The following is a 21,030-nucleotide window of genomic DNA, read 5'->3' as shown; positions in this document are numbered from 1 at the left end:
GCCCACCTCAGCCTCCCAAAGTGCTGGGATTACAGGCGTGAGCCACCGCACCCGGCAGATTGACTGTCATGTTTTTAGAATTTTATATAAATAGAATCATATAGTATATACCTTTTGCCTAGTTTAATTTAGAAAAAAATATTCTGAGTTTTATTCACCTTTTTGTATGTTAATTTCTTTTTATTTCTGAAGAGCATTCTAAATATATTTATCTGGCCACCTATCAATGAATATTTAGGTCATTTCCAGTTTGGGGCTACTACATAATGAGCTTCTATAAATATTCATGTACAGAATTTGTATTGAATATGCCTTCATTTTTCTTGGGTCAATGTCTAAGAACAGATTGGCTGGATCATATGGTAAGAGTATATTTAATGTGTTAAGAAATGTCCATACTGTTTTCCAAAGTAGCTGTACCTTTTTACATTCCTACGAGCAGTACGTGAGAGTTCTTATGGCTCTATGTCTTCTCCAATGCTTGGTACAGTGGTACTTAATTGTAGCTCTTCACTGGCACTTCATGGTTTTCATTTACATTTATATAATGATTAATAATAATGGACATCTTTCCAGATACATACTTGCTATCTGTACATCTTCTACGATGAGGTGTCTTTTGAGTATTTTTGCCATTTATATTGAGATGCGTGTCTCTTACTATTGAATTGGGAGGGTCCTATATATATTTCAAATACACATCTTCTGTCCAACATATAATTTTCAAATATTTTCTTCCTATGATTTGCATTTACATTTTCCTAACAATGTTTTTGAAGAGCAAGTTTTTTACTTTTTATGAAGTCCAATTTATCAAATTTTCCTTCATGCCTTTTATGTTATAGTTTAAAACTATTTCGAAAACCCAGGGTCACTAAAATATTTGTTTTATTCTAAAATATTTTATTTTTAGCTCTTACATTTACCTCTATAGCCATTTTGAGTTAATTTTTACATATGATATGTGGGTTGAAGATTATTTTATTGAATATGGCCATCCCAGTATTCCAGTAGTATTTGTCGACAATATTCATCTTTTCCTCCTGAATTACTTTAGTATCTTCGTCAAAAATCAATTGACCATATATGTGTGGTTCCATTCTATGTCTCCTTCACTGTTTCATTGATCTGCTTGTCTAAATCCATTCCAACACCACAGAGTCTTATTACTGCTGCTTTGTAATAAACCTTATAATCAGGTAGTGCAATTCCTCCAACTCTGGTTTTCGTCTTCAGAGATGTTTTGGTTATTCTAGATTCTTTTAAATTTTATACACACTTAGAATTAGCTTGTCAATTACTACAAAAATACATGCTACAATTGTGATTGAGGTTGATGTGTTGAATTTACAGATCACATGGGTGAGAATTAACAGCCTTAAAATATTGTCCTTTGATGCATGAATATGGCATATCGCTCCATTAAGAGTTCTGCAATTTCTGTCAGCAACATTTTATTTAAATTTTACTATCTATCTACATTTTCCATCAAATGTATCTCTAAGTATTTTTTATTATTGATGTCATTTTTAATGCTTATAATTTCCATTATTTGATGCAAATATATAGAAATGCAACTTATTTTTACATATTAAACTAGTATTATAAGTTCTAGCTGCTTTTTTGTATATAAGGTAGAATTTTCTAAAGAAACAATCAGTTTGTCCTTAAATAATGGCAGTTTCCCTTTATCCTCAGACATCAGACTTCAGGAATCTAATTAACAAAGGAGGTGGAAAGAAAGAAGGAAAGAAAATATTCCCCAATGACTCAGAAATAGGAATAATACCTCACTTTTCAAATTTGCCTTTATTACAAATGGTCAGCCCCATTCTCTGAGAAACAGATCTTACTTAGTTCATTGGTATGTAATAAATTTAAGTTTGCTGAAGAGATTAGCTGAGATCAATTGATATAACATATGTGAAAGCATTTTTATACATAATAAAATTTACCTATTATTAATAGTATTTTTTAAGTTAGAGATTCCCTGTGATTATTCTGTTTAGTGTTTTATTATTTGCATGCTATTTTTAAGTTGCAAATTTGGTGCATTTTCTTCATCGAGATTTTTGTTAATAATATTTCACATCATGAAGTTGGAAATACTGCCATAAAAATGTCATACCATTTTATTATGTTTATTTCATTAAAAGAGAGTGAAAAGATTTTAATGAGTTAAAAGTTGAAAATCATCTTTCTCTTCCTTATGAAGTTCATATTTTCAATAAGAAAAATGGGGCTGTCAAATTGAAAAAGCATTTCTTGAAAAGTTTTAGTACTTAAAAATGCCTAACTGGGACTACTGACTGCTAATGTTGACAACCTAATGAAACTCCCAAGAAATAGTAAGCCCTGTGGATTCTTTTAAACCTTGTGGATTCTTTCCCTTGCTCAGAGAAGTTCCATACACTTCAGGACAGGCTTTAGGTAAACACTGCATAAAGTCTCTCAAAAGCCAGGGCTGCAGCTTTAATTTCATGTAGCCAGTTCCCAAACAGAAAGGTAACAAGACATTAAGAAAATAAAGATAAGGGATGGAAGGAGAAAGTGAAAGGGAGATGGACAGAATGAGAGAAGAGAGAATGAGTTTAATGGGGACTTTTGTATGCGGTTGTATCTATACTTTTACTAGTTTCACCTCTTTTAGAACTTCATTTCTGTAAAAGCAGGAAGCATGGCTGATTCTATGTATGCTTTATTGATTTTTGTAAAATAATAAATGATGAGAGGGAGATTTATTGCAACTTCAGCAAAACACACTCTTTGGAAAACAAGACTGATGTCAATGTGATGTTACACAAATTATGAGTTGCCTTCAAGGGAGCTCATTTTCTATCATGATTAAAAGAAATACAGAGCTTTTTCCCATTGGCTTTAATAATTTATACAAATCTTTGGTAACTTAAGTGAATGCTTTGGTTTTCACTGTGTGGAGCAGTTATATTTCACAGTTAATGAATGGACTAACAAAGTCAGTTGGGCTGGGTGCCCTCTCCTTTTGCTGATTGAATTAATTTACTGCTCTGCTCTAAGCCTCCTATGCCCACTCAGCACCACCCCCCAAGCACTTTCTAAAGCAATTGTGCTTTCATTTAAACCCTCTACTGAAACAAACTTTGGTGATAAAAATAATAATTTCCTTTAGTTCAGCATCCTGAGTTGTTTCATCTTTAGCAAACAACTCTCCAAAACAACTTTTACTCTCTAATTTGTTCTGTTCCATTCTTATTGGAAAGCAAAGGACAGAGACATTGTGACAGTTTGTTCTGAAGCTTCTAAGTAAGATCTCTTTTTGATGGGATTGATTTGGAAACCACTCTAACTCACTAGGGAGGCCTTCACTGCATTTACTTGAAACTGTTTCTAAGATGACCTTAAAAATAATTCTTTAAATTTTCCACAGTAGGAAAACAATTACAAATTCTCTGAATACCATTTTTTTTCCATTTTCGGTAGAGAAAAAACAGCGCTCTATTCAACTCCTCTTTTTTCTTAGCAGTTTTCTGTATTGTCAACAAAATTCTAACTGTGATATAAGTCTGCAATATTTTTAAGAAATGTAAAAATCCACATTGTCTGGAGAGCTTCCAAAAGAAAATAAAACTTCTCCAGTTTGGAAAATGGCCAGCAGAATGTAGTTAAAATTTGAGAAAACACTTTAGGAAGATTTATTTTTTCAGAAAGTCTCATACTGAAAAGTTGGAATATATAGCCTAATTAATGTTTAATGCTGGCAGACAAATGCAAAGGGGAAAGCAGCCAAGCTTCAGTGGCCACTTCCCTAAAGAGAAATAGAAACTTCATAATCAATCAACATGAAGCATTTATTGTGCAATCTATTATATGTCTATCACTATCCTACGTGTTGCGGGGAATACAGAAGAATGAGAAACCAGAAGCTTTGACTCGTTGGAATGACAACACCAAATGATCCAAAGAACTTCTCTTTTTTAATTATTGCTTTTAACTGACATGCAATAATTGTGCATATGCATGGAGTACAGTGTGATATTTCAGTATAGGATAATGTGTAATGATCAAATCAGGATAATTAGCATGTCTAACACCTCAAACATTTGTATTTTTTGGTGTTAGAAACATTCAAAATCCTCTCTTCTAGCTATTTAAACAATACAATAAATTATTTTTAATTGTAGTTACCCCTCAGTGCTATAGAACACTAGAACTTATTTCTCCTTTCTAGCTGTAATTTTGTATCTGTTAACCAGCTTATCTTTACACCAGTTTCTACTGGCTTCAACTGGCTCTGAATCTCAGATTTAATTGAGGCACTTCTGTGAAAAGATAAAATTTGAACAGACGTTTGAAGAATAATTAGGGTCTGGATAGATGGAGGAGACAATAGGAGAGCATTCAATGAAGGAGGGACAATAGGCTGACTCTTTACAAAATCATTAATGCAGCCTGGTTAGAGTTCTGCATGTTTACCACGCAGTAGTGGGATGTTAGGTTGTGTCCATTACATTGAATCCAGAAGACCCAGAAAGACATTGTGCTAAGACTCAGAAAGTTACTAAATTTTTTGGAGTGGAAAATGGGCAATAATATGGGTCATTTAAGGATAATTGCAGTAGAGAATTATTGTAGACAGAGAATAACTGAAACAACTTTGTAGTAATCCAAACATGAGGGAATACAAACGTAACTAGGGCTATGACTGCAGAAACAAAGAGAAAAAAGATAGAAATGAGTGATATTTTGAATAAGAATATGATTTTTGTCCCATTAGGTATGAAGAATTAAATAAAAGAATTACTTCAAGATGATTTCATGGGAAGTAGCCTAGAGAAAAAGGTAATTCTTTTGGCAGAATTAGGAAAGTTTGGATGAAGAATTGTCTTTTGGATGACAAGAATTGTTATCTTTAGGATGAAGAGTTCCCCCAAGCCAGTGAGGAGGTGGGAATAAGGGGAGATGGATGTAGCTGAGGTGGTAGGAGAGAGGGAATAGACACTATGATGGATTACCACTTGTAACAATGATTTTAGGGTGCTAGAAAGACATTCAAAGGTCAATATCAAAGTGACAGTTGGGAAAGATACAGGATAAGAGCAAGAAACAATGGAATATTCCAGGGAGCATGAAGCCAACCAGCTGCCATGCAGTGGATTTTTCTTTTCTTTTTTTTTTTTTTTTTGAGACGTAGTCTCTCTCTGTCGCCCAGGCTGGAGTGCAGTGGCGCAAACTCGGCTCACCGCAAGCTCCGCCTCCCGGGTTCACGCCATTCTCCTGCCTCAGCCTCCCGAGTAGCTGGGACTACAAGCGTCTGCCACCACGCCTGGCTCATTTTTTGTATTTTTAGTAGAGACGGGGTTTCACCGTTTTAGCCAGGACGATCTCGATCTCCTGACCTCATGACCCGCCCGCCTCGGCCTCCCAAAGTGCTGGGATTACAGGCGTGAGCCACCGTGCCTGGCCACAGTGGATTTTTCTAAAAGAAAAACTCTATACCATTCCCTTTTGTTTTTTCATCTACTGACACTTTATCAGTTATTCTTACTCGTATGATTTCTTCCATGCCTACCACAAAGGGTTGGTGACGAGGTCATATATAAATAAGTTTACTTTGTAGATTGTAAGGGGCTATATAAGTTTGTATACCACGACTATATCCTATGTTATCCTCATACTATTTTTTAAAGCCGCTATATCTCTACTCCTTAAGCATGAGTTGCACAAAGTGACTTTGTCACAAAGGGTAGTGTACGGAAAAGAAAAAAAGAGGAGTAAATTTACAGTGGAGAAAGCTGCTGACAAACACTGCCTCAGCCAGGTGATCAAGGTAAGCACCTCAACAGTAATATGTTATTTTGATAGCACATACCCTTGACAACCTTGATACAATGTAATGAAAACAACACTTTACCTCTGTTGTCTTCCACCCAGAAACTTATAACCCCAGTCTAATCATAAGGAAAAACAACAACAACAACAAAAAAAAAAAAAAAAAACAGACAATTCCCAGGTAACCCCATTCTAGAATATTCTTGACCTGTACTCAAAATTCTCAAGGTCATCAAAAACAAAGAAAGCCTGAGAAACAGTCACAGTAGTACTCTGAATAGTAAATGCAATGTTGTATCCTGGATGGGATCGTGGAAGAGAAAAAAAAGGCCAGTAAGTAAAAACTAAGAAAATTTGACCACTAAAGTATAGAATTTAGTTTAATAGCAATGTTTTCACATCAGTTCATCCATTCTGACAAATGTATGCTGATAATAAGGGAAAGGTGTGGGGTACAAGGGAACTCTACTATTTTTGCAATTTTTCTGAAATTTAAAGTATTATAAACTAAGAATTTTAGTTAATTTTTAAAAATAATATACAGAAACAGCATAAGGGGCCGGGCACAGTGGCTCACACCTGTAATCCCAGCACTTTGGGAGGCTGAGGTGGGTGGATCACCTGAGGTCAGGAGTTCGAGACCAGCCTGGCCAACATGGTGAAACTCTGTCTCTACTAAAAATACAAAAATAGCAGGGCATGGTGGCACGTGCCTGTAATCCCAGCTACTCAGGAGGCTGAAGAAGGAGAATCGCTTGAACTCAGAAGGTGGAGGTTGCAGTGAGCCAAGATTGTGCCATTGCACTCCAGCCTGGGTGACAGAGCAAGACTTCATCTCAATTAAAAAAAAAAAAAAAAAAAAAGAGGAAGAGGAGGAGTAGAGGGAAATTTAACATTTTTAAAAATTAACATAAATTTCCTAACTAAGAAATTCTATTCATGCTCATTTGGGTCAATAAATCTCACCCACTTCTTATGTAGACCTCTCAGGTAAGCCATAAATGCTGGGAATTTGAAGTCAAATATAGTAGATATTTTGAAAATATGATTTGGAAAAATGAAATAGAGGTTTTTACAGTTAGATGTCTTAAAGTAGTTGCTCTAAAATGACATCAGTTTTAGAATTTGATCATATAGTTTACTATATCTTCATTAGAATGATATTTATATTATAAATGCCATTATGATATTTTTCCCCTACGATGTTGATAAATGAGATGGGAAAGGCATTTTTCAAAATCTAACGTTTGAATACATAATTAAGGTTTACTATTTTCTTCCTTACTGTTGGATTTGAGATAATTCATTTGTGTTTAATTGATCTATTATTCAGAATAACCATAATTTTAGTTAATAAAAGTAACTTGTCTGAGAATGATTTCTAGGAATTAGCCCAAATAGTTAAATAGTCCATCTAGAAACTATTCCTTTCCTAGTTACTATTTTATTATTTTGTTTCATCTTGGAATATCTGACTCATTAATGATAACTTGTCTTTCACTTGGAATTTTGTCTGAATTTTGGATCCTGATTCCTCAAAGTCTGGGTAAGCAAATGGAAATAACTGCAAAACTTGGATGAGCATATTTCTATCCTGTCACAGTTTGCAACTAAGTCTGGGTGGCGCAAATTAGATGTCTGTGTAGTCCCAGCTACTCGGGAGGCTGAGGCAGGAGAATCACTCGAATCCGGGAGGCGGAGCTTACAGTGAGCCCAGATCACACCACTGCACTCCAGCCTGGGTGATGAAGCGAGACTCTGTCTCAAAATAAAAAAATAAAATTACATGTCTGTGGCCTCAACCCTAAATCACTATAAGTAGGGGGTTTCACTGAGTTTGAAATGAACATCAGGGCTTATGCAAAGTTTTCCTTCCTAACAGAGTGGAACTGTGACTGTTGAATACAAAGGCTGAGAGTGAGGAGCCACAGCCTAAAAGACATTATTTAAAGTAAGCCTTGTAACCCAGTTCATCAGCAACACTTTGTTTCCACACCTTTTTTGGGAACTTGTCAAGCTCTTCACCTCTTAGATTAATAAAACTGTAAGAGATCTTAGTGATGATTAATTCTGTCTTTTAACTTTACATATAAAAATATTGAGAGACGGAAAGGTCAGGTATTCTACCTGAAGGGCACGATGAGGTGGGATAAAATCTCTAGACCTCCAGCTACTGCCTCAGTGTATCCTCTTTCCATCCACAATTGTGTTCAGTTGTATTTGGAAGATGACTATTCCATGACTGGCTCTGAACCATCATGTAGAGACTCATAATGCAAGTTAGCATAGTAAAGACTTGGAAAAACCTTTTAGTTACAAAATCCACTTTGTTTAAACTTAAATTTTCCAAAATTATTTAAGATTATGAAAAACCTTTTTTGAAATATTACCTTTTGCCACTTTGAAAAAGACCCTTGGGGAAAACTTCATCCTACATTGTTCAAAATAGTGAAATGAACCCAAGTAATGAAAATTATTGCCTTTATAATAGAAACATCCAACCTTACCTTCTTTCCAAACATTTCTCATTTCTTTGGCTTTCAGTGGCCATGAAATTTCCAGTTGGCTGAGAGTTTAAATTTTTAAACATGGATGAACACGTGAAAAGGATTAGGTGGCATGTGCTATGCAGAGTGGAGGAGGGATGAAACACTGAATCGGTGGGAAAATAATAAAAATTACATGACCTACAAAATATTTTTTCATACCCAATTTTTTCTAACCTCCCTAAGTAAAGGTCATACTGACTGCCAGTTAATAAAATCAGCAACTGCTCTTGGGAGAAATTTCAGGAATGTCCCATTTTGTGCAGCACAAGAATATAATAAAACATAGAACCCATGACCCCTTTATGGGTAGCAAAAAACATTATTTTAAATATAAGTAGAAGTGAATACAGTAGAACAGGCTAGAAAATAGAGTATAACATTGTGTAGTAATAACTTGAATACGTACATTATGTCTTATTATTAAATTTCTTACTGTATATTGGGGTAAAACAATGCTTGTAAAACAGTTATTAGAGCACCGTTCAGATATAAAACAAATATTTTAAAACCTTTGTGTAGCTTAAATTATTGTGAAAAAGCACAAATATTGAACTATTTCTATGGAGAAGAACACTACCCTATGTACTAAGAAAATTAGTTGCACAATATTACATCTGGCTGGGTTGTCCATTCTTTATACTACATGCCACAAAAACAGAAATTGCAGGAATACTAAGTAGGGCATGTTCAGCAATGTATAAGAGAAAGCAATAAACCAAAGGACTGAGCCAGCAGTAGAGAATATCTCAAACACCAAAATCTGCAGCTGGAGCTGCGCTAACTAGAAGGTTTTATTTACTTTTTTTCTTTATATTGTGTCGTTTTTTAGAGAGAGTCTCGCTGTCGCCCAGGCTGGAGTGCAGTGGCACGATCTCGGCTCACTGCAGGCTCCGCCACCCGGGGTTCACACCATTCTCCTGCCTCAGCCTCCCGAGTAGCTGGGACTACAGGCGCCCGCCATCTCGCCTGGCTAATTTTTTGTATTTTTAGTAGAGAAGGGGTTTCACTGTGTTAGCCGGGATGGTCTCGATCTCGTGACCTCGTGATCTGCCCGCCTCGGCCTCCCAAAGTGCTGGGATTACAGGCGTGAGCCATCGCGCCCGGCAGGAATGTCTTAATGAATACAGAAGTTTGACTAAAGTAGGGGATTCAGAAAGTGTCCAAAGACTTAGTTCATGCTATTTGTATAAACTACAGTACAGAATTCAGGATTAATGCTAAGATCTAAATTTAAGGAGAAACTTTATGAGAACAGGGGACTGAAGTAACACAAAACAGACTTATACACTACTTCAATGTAATTCCAAATGTGAATAGATTTTAAGGAAACCAAAATTACAAGGAAAATCGGTGGAACTAAAGAGAGCTCAAGCTAAAAACATAAAAAAGCAAATGAATTAAACATAGCTGAAGCTTGGGTGGCATTCAGCCAACTAGGAAGAAAGGGTCTGGAAGAAATCAGGAGATTTCTGAAATTGCATCTGAAAGTAAACAGGGGCAACAGCAAGCATTTATTGAATCTTTAATTCCGTTCATGCATTTATTTGTTAATATCTTAACTCACTAATTTAAAAAATACGTATTGGCGGGGCACGGTGGCTCACACCTTTAATCCCAGCACTTTGGAAGGCCGAGGTGAGCGGATCACAAGGTCAGGAGATGGAGGCCATCCTGGCTAACACGGTGAAACTCCGTCTCTACTAAAAATACAAAAAAAAAAAAATTAGCCGGGCGTGGTGGGGGGGCACCTGTAGTTCTAGCTACTCGGGAGGCTGAGGCAGGAGAATGGCTTGAACCCCAGAGGTGGAGCTTGCAGTGAGCCGAGATCGCGCCACTGCACTCCAGCCTGGGCGACAGCGAGACTCTGTCTCCAAACAAAAAAAAAAAATGTATTGTCCCTAGTGTGTGCCAGGCACAAGTTCAAGGCCAGGATTCTTAACACCAAAACTACTATTTCTTAAAACAGGCATTATAAAATCAGCAAAGGTTTCCGGGAAAATCCTAGCATTGTTGCGTATAACATTAGAAGCAAAAAAAGAATCACATGCTTCTTGATACAGGCATATCGATATCAAAGAAAGAATAAAACCAATAGCTTAAAGTTGAGGGCAAAAACAAAAAATGTAAAGAACAGTTAAATAAATAACTAAAGTAAGTATAACATTTGGGGGTAATTTGTGGAAAATTTATGCAGTCCTATACATTTCACCATGACTCATTTCAAAAATGATATTCATAAAGATAACACTGACTCATTTAAAAGGCGTAGTATTATAAGAGTACCATATCTAAACTATGTATCATGCATGTCATATGCATTATCTTATTTAATCCTTACTGTAAACTTCCTATTCTTAATTTATGCTTACATTGCCTCTTATTTGCAAAATAAATAAACAGAGTGTTAGAGATGTTAAGTAACTCATCCAACTATCTCATTAATAAATAGAAGGAGTTGACATTTGAATCTAGGTTTGTTTGACCAGAGTCTTTTTACTTAATAACTTCTTTACATTTAACATAATCTATTTTAAGGAAGAAAATTAAATTATATACTTTTAAAATATTACACTTGGGGGCCAGGTGTGGTGGCTTATCCTGCAATCCCAACACTTTGGTAGGCTGAGGTGGAAAGAGCACTTGAGACCAGGAACTATACAAATATTACACATAGTACTATTCTCAAGGGGGATTATAGTCCATCTGGCTCTACAAGATATGAAAACGTAAAACAAAGTAATTTTAGAGAGTATTTGAAGTCACAATTAATGTGTCATGAGAGCTGAAAGGTAACAATCACTGTGAACTGCCATAATTGGAGAAATACGGAAAATTTAGACTTGACTCAGGTTTTGACTACATGTTTGAATGGATGGAGAGGTAGGAGGAGAACATATTTGGATTGAGGAAAATGTGGAGGTCATGTGGAAGTCAGAAGCAAAAGCAAAATCTCACCAGAGAAAACAATAATCGTCCTGAATTGACTGTGGAGGGAAGACCATGAAAAAGCAGCCTATCTTGTGAATAGATGCTAGCAGGGAATACTGAACTTGGAATTTAGAGAGGTAGAGAGGATCACATTACAGTCCCCATAAAACCCAATCAAGAAGCTTGAACATCTACTTGTAAATAATGGAAGACTAATAAAATCTTATGTGAGAATGTCTTCATACTTCTAACTAAATCGAGGCTTCTCCAGTCTCCAAGCTCAGACAAATGTATTGTTGTTATTAAGCGGCATTAAATTTCACTTCTCAGTGATTAAAAATATCACCTGTATATAACAAGTCAGAGAGGTACTCTCAGTTTTTCATAGAATCTGTTGATAAGAGGTCTTGCAGGCAAAATAAAAGCCATCTAGGTCCAAAGTTTTGTTCCCTTTCCTAATGCAGCCTTCCAGCAAAATGAAATTTTGAATCTCAGTGAAAGATTGGTCCTATTGACCTCAGTTTGTAATAGCTGCCCAGATTTCATGAGTAAAATCAGAACGTATTATCTTCAATCCTGATCCAGCATTCTGGTACGACTGATTTCTCTACCTTAATAGTTATATCCTTCTTGATACAAATGCTGATCCTTCAGATATCTAAAAACTGTCAGCCTCCGAGGTCAGTAATTATTACCTAATCATCAGCTCAAAAATATTTTTAAGGTACTTTCATGTCAGGAATAGCTATAATCCTGCTATGGTTTCATTAAAAGAAAATTTGGCAGAGCACTGCTTTTCTAAGTACCATTTGCCCAGAGACAGTTGCCTGAATAGAAAGAAAAAACAACCTGATGACATTCATTTTACATATTATCATAATCTAATAATATTTTAGTTAGCTGGCATCCATTATCAGCCTAATACTGTGTTTGACACTAAGGATTCAACTATGAAAAAAAAAATAAAAGACACAAAGACAAACACTAATCAAATAATCTAATAAGTACATGTCATTTTTAAACTGTGACAAAATTAAAGTTGATTATTTGAAAAGGGATGAAATTTGATAAATTTCCGGTCAGATTGACCAAAAAGGAGATAAAATATAAATCACTAAGATTTAAATACATTTAAAATTAATCAGATATAATGAACAACTTATGACTTAGCAATCTACTGCACAATGAAATAGAAAAGATGAATAAACATATCTATTTTTAAAACTGAATTTGTTGAAGAATCAGCCCACAAACAACATTCTTGTGAATTCTATCACATCTTTAAGAAAGAAATGACATTAACCTTATTCAATCTCCTTCAGAAAATAGATAGGAAGAAACATTTTCCAACATGCATGATTGATGTCAGCATGCCACTGATACCAAAACAAAATTGTTACCAAAAAAAGATTACGGACTAATATGTTTTATAAATACAGACACAAAATACCAAACACAAAATATTAAAAACTTGAATCCAGCAATTTACAAAAAGGATAATGCATCATAAACAAGTAGTGTTTATTCTATAGTTAATATTTTTAAAAAACATTGTAATTTGCCATATTAACAGATTAAAAGAGATCTGTGATCCTCTTAATAAAAAGAAGAAAAGTCCTTGACAAAATTTAACACCAATTTATGATTACTTATATAAGTTGTGAAAATCAATTTGATAAAGTGCACCTAAGAAAATTTATAGCTAATATCACTTATAGCTAATATCACTTATCGTGAAATATTGAAACATTTCCCATATTGGGAACAAGGAAAGGATGTTTTACTCTCATCACCTTATCCTTGTGCTGGAGCTCCTAGCCATTGCAATGAGATAAGATAAAGAAATAAAAAACAGGCCGGGCACGGTGGCTCACGCCTGTAATCCCAGCACTTTGGGAGGCCAAGGCAGGCGGATCATGAGGTCAGGAGATCGAGACCATCCTGGCTAACACAGTGTAACCCCGTCTCTACTAAAAATACAAAATGTTAGCGGGGTGTGGTGGCAGGTGCCTGTAGTCTCAGCTACTCGGGAGGCTGAGGCAGGAGAACGGCATGAACCCGGGAGGCGGAGCTTGCAGTGAGTAGAGATCGCACCACTGCACTCCAGCCTGGGCGACAGAGAGACTCGGTCTCAAAAAATAAAATAAAATAAAATAAATAAAATAAAAAAACAAAGATCTTTTTAAATGTAAAAATATTTCCATTCACAGATAAAATGAATGTTTATTTAGACAATATTAGAAACTCTACCAAAATACTGCAAGAACTGTGTTAAACCGTATTTCCAAAAATAGTCACTCCAAAATTTCCAGTGTCATATGCTCTTCTAGACTCTTGCTACTCCCCCATCTGGAGGTGGAGTCTTTTCCCCATTCCTTAAAACTGGACAATTTTATGACTGTCTTCAAGAATAGAATGCAGAGGAAGTGATTTCTGAAATTGGGTCCTAACAGATAATACATCTTCCACTCAGCACACTGGCATGTTCTCTCTCTCAATCTCTCTCTCTCTCTCTGAGTTTTACCCTTAGGACCAAGCCAGCACAAAATGAAGAATTCAAGCAGCCATTTGAATGGCTATGTCTTGGTGTTCCAACCACAGTCCTAGTTATGTACCCAGCCTACAATCAGCATGAATCACCAGAAATTAATGAGTGAGACTTCAAATTATTCCAGTTGCTTCTCCTTGAGCTGCCCCAGCTAACACTGAGTGGAGCAGAGACAAGCTGTACCCAGAGAGCTCTGCCTAAATTGCAGAATTATGACAAAACATTCTTTTGTTTTAAGTTGCTAAGTTTGAATCAGAACAAGAACTACTACCAGAACAAGAACTACTAAGTGATTTTAGTGAAATAACAAAATCAACATACAAAATCAACATACAGTCAATTGGATTTTCATCCATACTAGTGGTAAATGGTAAGTAAATTTTTAAATAATCCACTGAACAATAGTATCCCAAAAAATATACACAAAAATCTTTAGGAACAAATTTAACAAAAGAAATATAGACCTCTGCACTATATATGAGTCAGCTCACACTGCCATAGATACAAGAAACTTAGGTGGCTTAAACAACAGAAATGTATTTTCTCACAGTTCTGAAGGCTGGAAGTTTGAGATCAGCACAGATAGTCTATGTGCTGCACAGTCAGGCTCTTGTGAGGGTTCTCTTCCTGGCTTAGAGATGGCCACCTTCGCAATGTCTTTACTTCATAAGGGCACTTGGGTGAGAGAGAGCAAGCCCTCTGGTGCCTCTCCTTATAAAAACAGTTGTGCACATGTACCCTAAAACTTAAAGTATAATTAAAAAAAAAAATACTATCAGACCATGGTCACACTCTCATGACCTAATTACCTCCCAAAGTCCTATCTTCAAATTCCATTGAAGACTAGAGCTTCAGCATATGAGTTTTGGTGGGATATAAAAATTCAGTCTGAAACACAGTAAAAAATACAAAAATTGAGGAGAAAAATAAAAGAAGACATATATATTAATGTTCGAGGATTAAGACTCTATTATGCTAAGATTTTATTAATTCTGCCCATACTTATCTGTTAATTTAATGCAATCCAAATCAGAATATTATCAGGCCTTTTTGTAGGAACTAACAATTAAAAATGCATAAATGCAAACAAAATAAAATGGCAAAATCTATTTTGAAAAAGAAGAGTCAAGTTGGAGTACCTACACTAATAACAAAACCACCATAAAAATATAGTAATCAAGACTGTGGTCTAAATACAGACAAAAAGAATAGCAACAGAATGAAATCAAGGGCCCAGAAATAGACCCACATGGTCATTTAATTTCTGATAAAGGTGCCAAAGCAATTCAATGGGAAAGAGAAAGACTTTTCAACAAATAGTGCTGAGCAATCACTCAATATCCCTGTGGGAAATAAAACGAACTTCAACCCTTGTCACACAACATACAAAAAAATAAGTTGGTGTGGATCATAGACCTAAACATAAAACCTAAAACTATACAATTTTTAGAAGAACGCATAAAAGAATATCTTCACTACTTAAAAGTAGTTTAATGTTTCTTAAGCAGGTCACAAAAATGAATAATCCTAAAAGAAAAAAGTGATCAATTAGATTTTATCAAAATAAAAACTTCCCCTTAAAACCACCATCTATACATGAATGATCAAGCCACAAACTGGGAGAAAATAGAATTACAATTCAATAATTAAACAAGCAATCCAATTTAAAAAAAAAGAAAGTCAAAAGAATTAGACAGACATCTCACAACTGAACTCATCCTAATAACCGACAGTACATGACGAAGTGATGAACATCTCATTAATCATTAGGGAAATGTGAATCAAAACCATAATGATATATTATTACATATCCCAGAATGGCTAAAATTAAAGACTCAGAAGCCCAAAAGTGGCTAGGATATGGAACAACCGGAAGTCTCATGTATGCTCATGTGGATGGTAACTACAACCACAAAATAATTAACAGTTTCTTATAACTTACACCTTACTTAACATATCCACATGGTATTTAAACATCTCTACTCTATAATTCAGCAATTTCACCTCTAGGAATTTATACATGAGAAATGAAAGTGTTAAGCCTACAAAAAATAACTTAGATAAGAATGTTCATAGAAGCTTTATTCATAATACCTCTGCTACAGTTTCAATGTTTGTTCCCCCAAAACTTCATGTTGAAATTTAATCCCCAGGGTTGGAGGTGGCGCCTAATGGGAGGTATTTGGGTCCCGGGGGCAGATTCCTCAGGAATGTCTTAGCATCATCCTCCTGTAATTAATGAGTCCTCACTATATTGGCTCCCACAAAAGCTGGTTGTTAAAAGAGCCTGGCTCTTTCTCTTGCCTCCTTTCTCACTGTGTGATCTCTCCTCATGCCGGCCCCCCTTCTCCTTCTGCCATGAGTAGAAGCAGCTTGAGAAGACGCTGGTGCCGTGCTTCTTGTACAGCCTGCTGAACTGTGAGCCAAATAAACTTCTTTTCTTTATAAATCACACTGCCTCAGGTATTTCTTTGTAGCAACATTAAGGGAACTAAGATAATTTCTAAACTGGAAAGAGCCCAGAATTCCATCATCAGAAAAATAGTTAAAGCGGCTGCTATATATTCATATAATGTTCATTCCTTGGCAATTAAAAGGAACAAACTGCTAATACATGCAACATAGATAACTCTCAAAATTAATTGCTAAGTTACCTTACACAAAAGAGTTTGTACTCTATGAATAGGTAAAATTAATATATACTAAAAACAAATGAGAGCGTGATTGCCTCTGGAGTGACAGATCAGGGATTACCTAGGAAGGGGCACGAGGGCAGTTACTGGAGTAAGAGTAATGCTCTATATCTTGATAGGAGTTTGGGTTTCATAAGTCTATGCATTGTTTAAGACTCATTGAATAGCATAACTACATTTTGTACATTTCATCATGTATATGCTATACTTAAAATATAAAAATTTGTCATATACACACATTCTTAGACACAAATACATCACTGTTAATGATGTGCATGCGGAAAGTTTTAGTGTACTGATGTCTACAACTAATTATGAATTTTATTAAAAACTGGGTTGATCAATGGTAAACAGAGCAATGGATGAATTGATATGTGAAAAAGCAAACAGAAAAATGTTAATTTTAGAATCTTAGTTTCAAGTCTATGTGTGTTCACTGTACAATTCTATCAACTTTTCCATGTTTAAAATTTTTCAGAATAATATTTTGGGAAAAATTAAAATTATGTAAACAATTTTAAAAGACAAATAGCGAGCTAGGAAAGTACATAATAATGAGATTTGATGGAATCAGGAATGAGAGTTTTTTTTAAAGAATGAAATTTGCCATCTTTCTTAAGTAATCTGCTGAGGACTACAAAATACATAGCTTCTAGAAGTGGTTCTTTTGTTACTACATTAGGTCTTTCCATTCTTTGTGAAGCAACTCTAAAATATATGAACTTATCAGTTCTACTCACTTCCCAGGCTTCAGCTTAGATACTGTGCTCTCAGAGTAGCTGTCTCCACCACAGAAGACATTCTTGGTGTCCTATTCTCTCTGCATTCATCATCCCTTACTTTGATTTACTTCCACAGTACCTGCGTTCCCCAATAGCCTCAAAAATCCAGAAGAGCAAAGCTCATGTAAGTTTTGGTCATCACTGTATTCCAAGTTTCTAGAAGAGTGTTTTGCATAGCAGGTATTAAACAAATGTAGATCGGATGAATGAATGATGAATTAAATATTAAAAGAAAATAGTGTATCATGCAAAGAAGTATACATTATTCACAATGAAATTTTTACTTTATCTCAGAAAGTTCTTGGACTGTTGAAGATAAGGTCATCCAAACTAACTGGTAACCTGAGTCCATAAAATAATTTAGGGACTTCTCCAGTGAGATCTTTTTTCCCAAAAAAGAAAAGTTATGTGTTCAAACTGAGTAATTTACAACATTAAAAAATTCAACATTGGTCATTGTTTCCAATTCACTCTTTACTATTTTTCTAGTTTCTTTTTTGACATACCCTCTATTGTATCAAGGCACATCACAGCTTTTGGTCACAAAGTTCAGCATGATGTTAATATAATCCTTCCTAGAAAAAAAATAGCCCCAAAGGAATAAACAAAATCAACAATGATGATATGGTGGCTTTCAACATCAGGGAACTAAAGAAAATCAGCACATAGGATAGAGAAAGAAACTGAATTACTTTGGACCATTTTCACAGCATGGGGTTAGAAAGACAACTGCAGGATGTCTACCTTGGGAAAGTCGAGAAAAGAAATGCCTTGCAACAAAAGAAGGCAATGGTTACAAAACCAAATAAATTCTTTGCTGCAATAATTACATAGAAAGATTGATGTTGGAAGCAGACATATGGCTCACAGGGGAAGAGTAATGAGATAAAGGCACATGCTGCTGGAGCAGGTGATCTACTAATTAGGTTTCAGCGATGTGGTTCATACCATGTTCAGATGGAAATTATCTTAAAATATACAAAAGAAACAAAACAGAGTTGCAGGAGAAATGATTTAGAGCCATGATCATAATGAAATCAGGATGACAGAGCTGAAGTAAGGTTTTTATAAGACTTTTGTTGGCAAATAAAAGCAATTTGTCACATAATATCAAAATCTTATTGGATTGAGTAGAGCTATTCAAGAAATAGAAATATCACCTCATCATACATTCTTTTCATATTCTTTCATAAAGGTAGATACAATTACATTAAGGACCCACTAAATGAGAGGTTTTTATTGTATTTTTTTTATTCTCTGTAACAATTTTTGAGATAATTTTATCCTGGAAAAGAGGGCTCAGAGAGGCTAGATAACTTGCCCAAGGACACACACTTTTAAGCAACAAAACTGGGATCCAAATTTAAGGTTCCTGATTACAAAGATAATCTTGTTAATTCTGTGCAATGTGCTCCATCTTGTTCTATAGCACCGAGAAAGTCAAATGCAACTTGAAACAATCATTGTAAGGAAATAAAAACCAATGTAGATAATTGTTTTATAACACGTACTTACTTCTATACCATTATACAGAGAAAGTTTGGGTTATGGTCTTGACCATCAAAACCATTTGTGCTGGGTTAGTTACTTGTGGTGAGACCTTGCATTGTACTTTGAATATTGCACTCAAGGAGACTTTCCTTCTCTTGGCCATCATTTGATGTCCTCACAACTAAAAGGCTATATTACCACTATAGTTTATAGTTTTAAACTAAACCACTGATATTAGCTCTTATAATTTAGAGATACAATGGAAATGTTTGAGGGTTGAGGAAGGAAGTGGTAAAACTATCAAATTATTTTTGAATAACCCTTCAAATTGTAGATGTCAAGACATTTAGAATGCATACTGACAAGAATAATTCCTAGGGAATTGTATTAGAATAATTTGGGTGGCTAAAATACATTTATACCTATACCTAATTAAAATCATTCATTCATTCTCTCATGATATTAATAAAAATCTACAATCAATTTTTCTGAATTATAGTGGCTTTTATGTTGTGGCTAGTTAACATACTAAAATTTTACTTCAACCTGAGAAAAAACACTCGTTATGCGAAGTAAAATTAATAGTTTATTTGGCAATAAACAAAACTTTTAAAAGTACTCCTTTCGTTGAAGAATCAATCCATATAATTTCAAGGATTAGTGAAAGAAAATCAGCTCATTAGCAGGATGCTTACATGGAAACTGTAGTCAAAAGACTTTTGATAGAATTCATTAATTTTAAGTTTGGTATCAGCATGCCTAAGTCAAAAACATGTGGCAGAGTGAAAATCAGCCCTACCTTTGAAGCCTGCTAAGTCCCAAAAGGGACAAACATTTGTAATAATAATTACCATGTATTCAGTGTCAACTATGTACCAAGCGCTATCTCACTTTTCATCTAGCATCTCTTTGAAAAAATAGAGACATTATAAAAAATAGTTGGGTCCAGGATGAGTTAAGTGGTAAAAGGCCTCTAAAGGCAGAAGGATGTGCAACAGAGAGCTCAATCCTTAAACCATCTGTCCAAGAAGCTAGAGGAAACCTGGGCATAGAGAAAGTAGAGAGAAAACGCCTTAGGAGTCGTCTCAAGTATAGCTGAAGGGAAGATCTCCGGCTCCTGCTGGCAAGGGAAATTACAAAGTCAACAAGTTCTTGTTACAAGGTGAACACTAAAAATCTGACTGTCTAGAAAAAAAGAAAACAATTTATGTGCATGGATAGATTTCTGTAAAAAATTAAAATTTCTTTTAAAAGGAATTTGTTGGATGGAATTTATTGGAATTTTCTGGATGGTTTGTCACCCTGTCTCTTACCATCTCCCCTTTTTCCCTCTTTATGCTTCAGGTATGTCTGTGCTCCTGTGGACCTCATTTAAATCTATTGGGGATATTTAAGACTCAAGATAATTCCTTAAAATGTACCTAAAAGTTCTTGGTTTGCTCATTTTTTCCCCGAAATAAAATAGATATCAATTTCCAAACACTTTAAAATCACTTTATCTTAAAATAAACACCTCTATCTTCTGAGCAGTTGAAAACATCTTCCTCCTTCTTTGGAGCCCATATTTGAATGACATTTACCTGGTGTATCACAGAAATCTAATAAGCATTTCTTAAAGAGCTGCAATGCACCAGACACTGTATTAGATGCTGTGAAAACAAGTTTATTTGTCAGATCAGCTTCGAAACAAGATTCCTCTAGCTCTTTTCCTATTTTCTGTGACCTTAGATGTTGGTCCACATCACTAAAAGCTGTCTGAAATGGAAAAGATAAATAGAACAGACCTTGTGGCAGTAAATCCTTTCAAAAAGCTCAAAACATGTGGACATTTAGTAAACTAAATGCCTTTTTTTATGAGGCTGCCTCAAGTCAAGAGAAGGTCAAACCAGTTGTCCCTGAGCTAAGAAAGCAGTTGCCCAACCTGACTTTGACTTTGAGACAGTATGTATTTCCATTCATATATTTATTTCCAGGCAACCATTATTAGAGAAGCTATGTTCAAGGCACCAAGGAAACTGCTGAGAGTAGAACTAACATTATGGATAGGGTATTGTCTCTCTCAAGAGGATATAGCATATACTTATAAATGATTATGATAAAAAGTGGAAAGAAACAAGTGTCGTGAGATAGGAAAATATGTAGGTTTGATTTGAGTGTATATATACACAAAAGATCAATGTATATATTTCTATATGAATAATTCTCCCTCTTGTTTGTCACTGTGTTATCTC

Source organism: Hylobates moloch, unplaced genomic scaffold, assembly GCF_009828535.3.
Source record: "Hylobates moloch isolate HMO894 unplaced genomic scaffold, HMol_V3 SCAFFOLD_15, whole genome shotgun sequence".
Taxonomy (NCBI): Eukaryota; Metazoa; Chordata; class Mammalia; order Primates; family Hylobatidae; genus Hylobates; species Hylobates moloch.
This window is presented reverse-complemented; position numbering follows the sequence as displayed.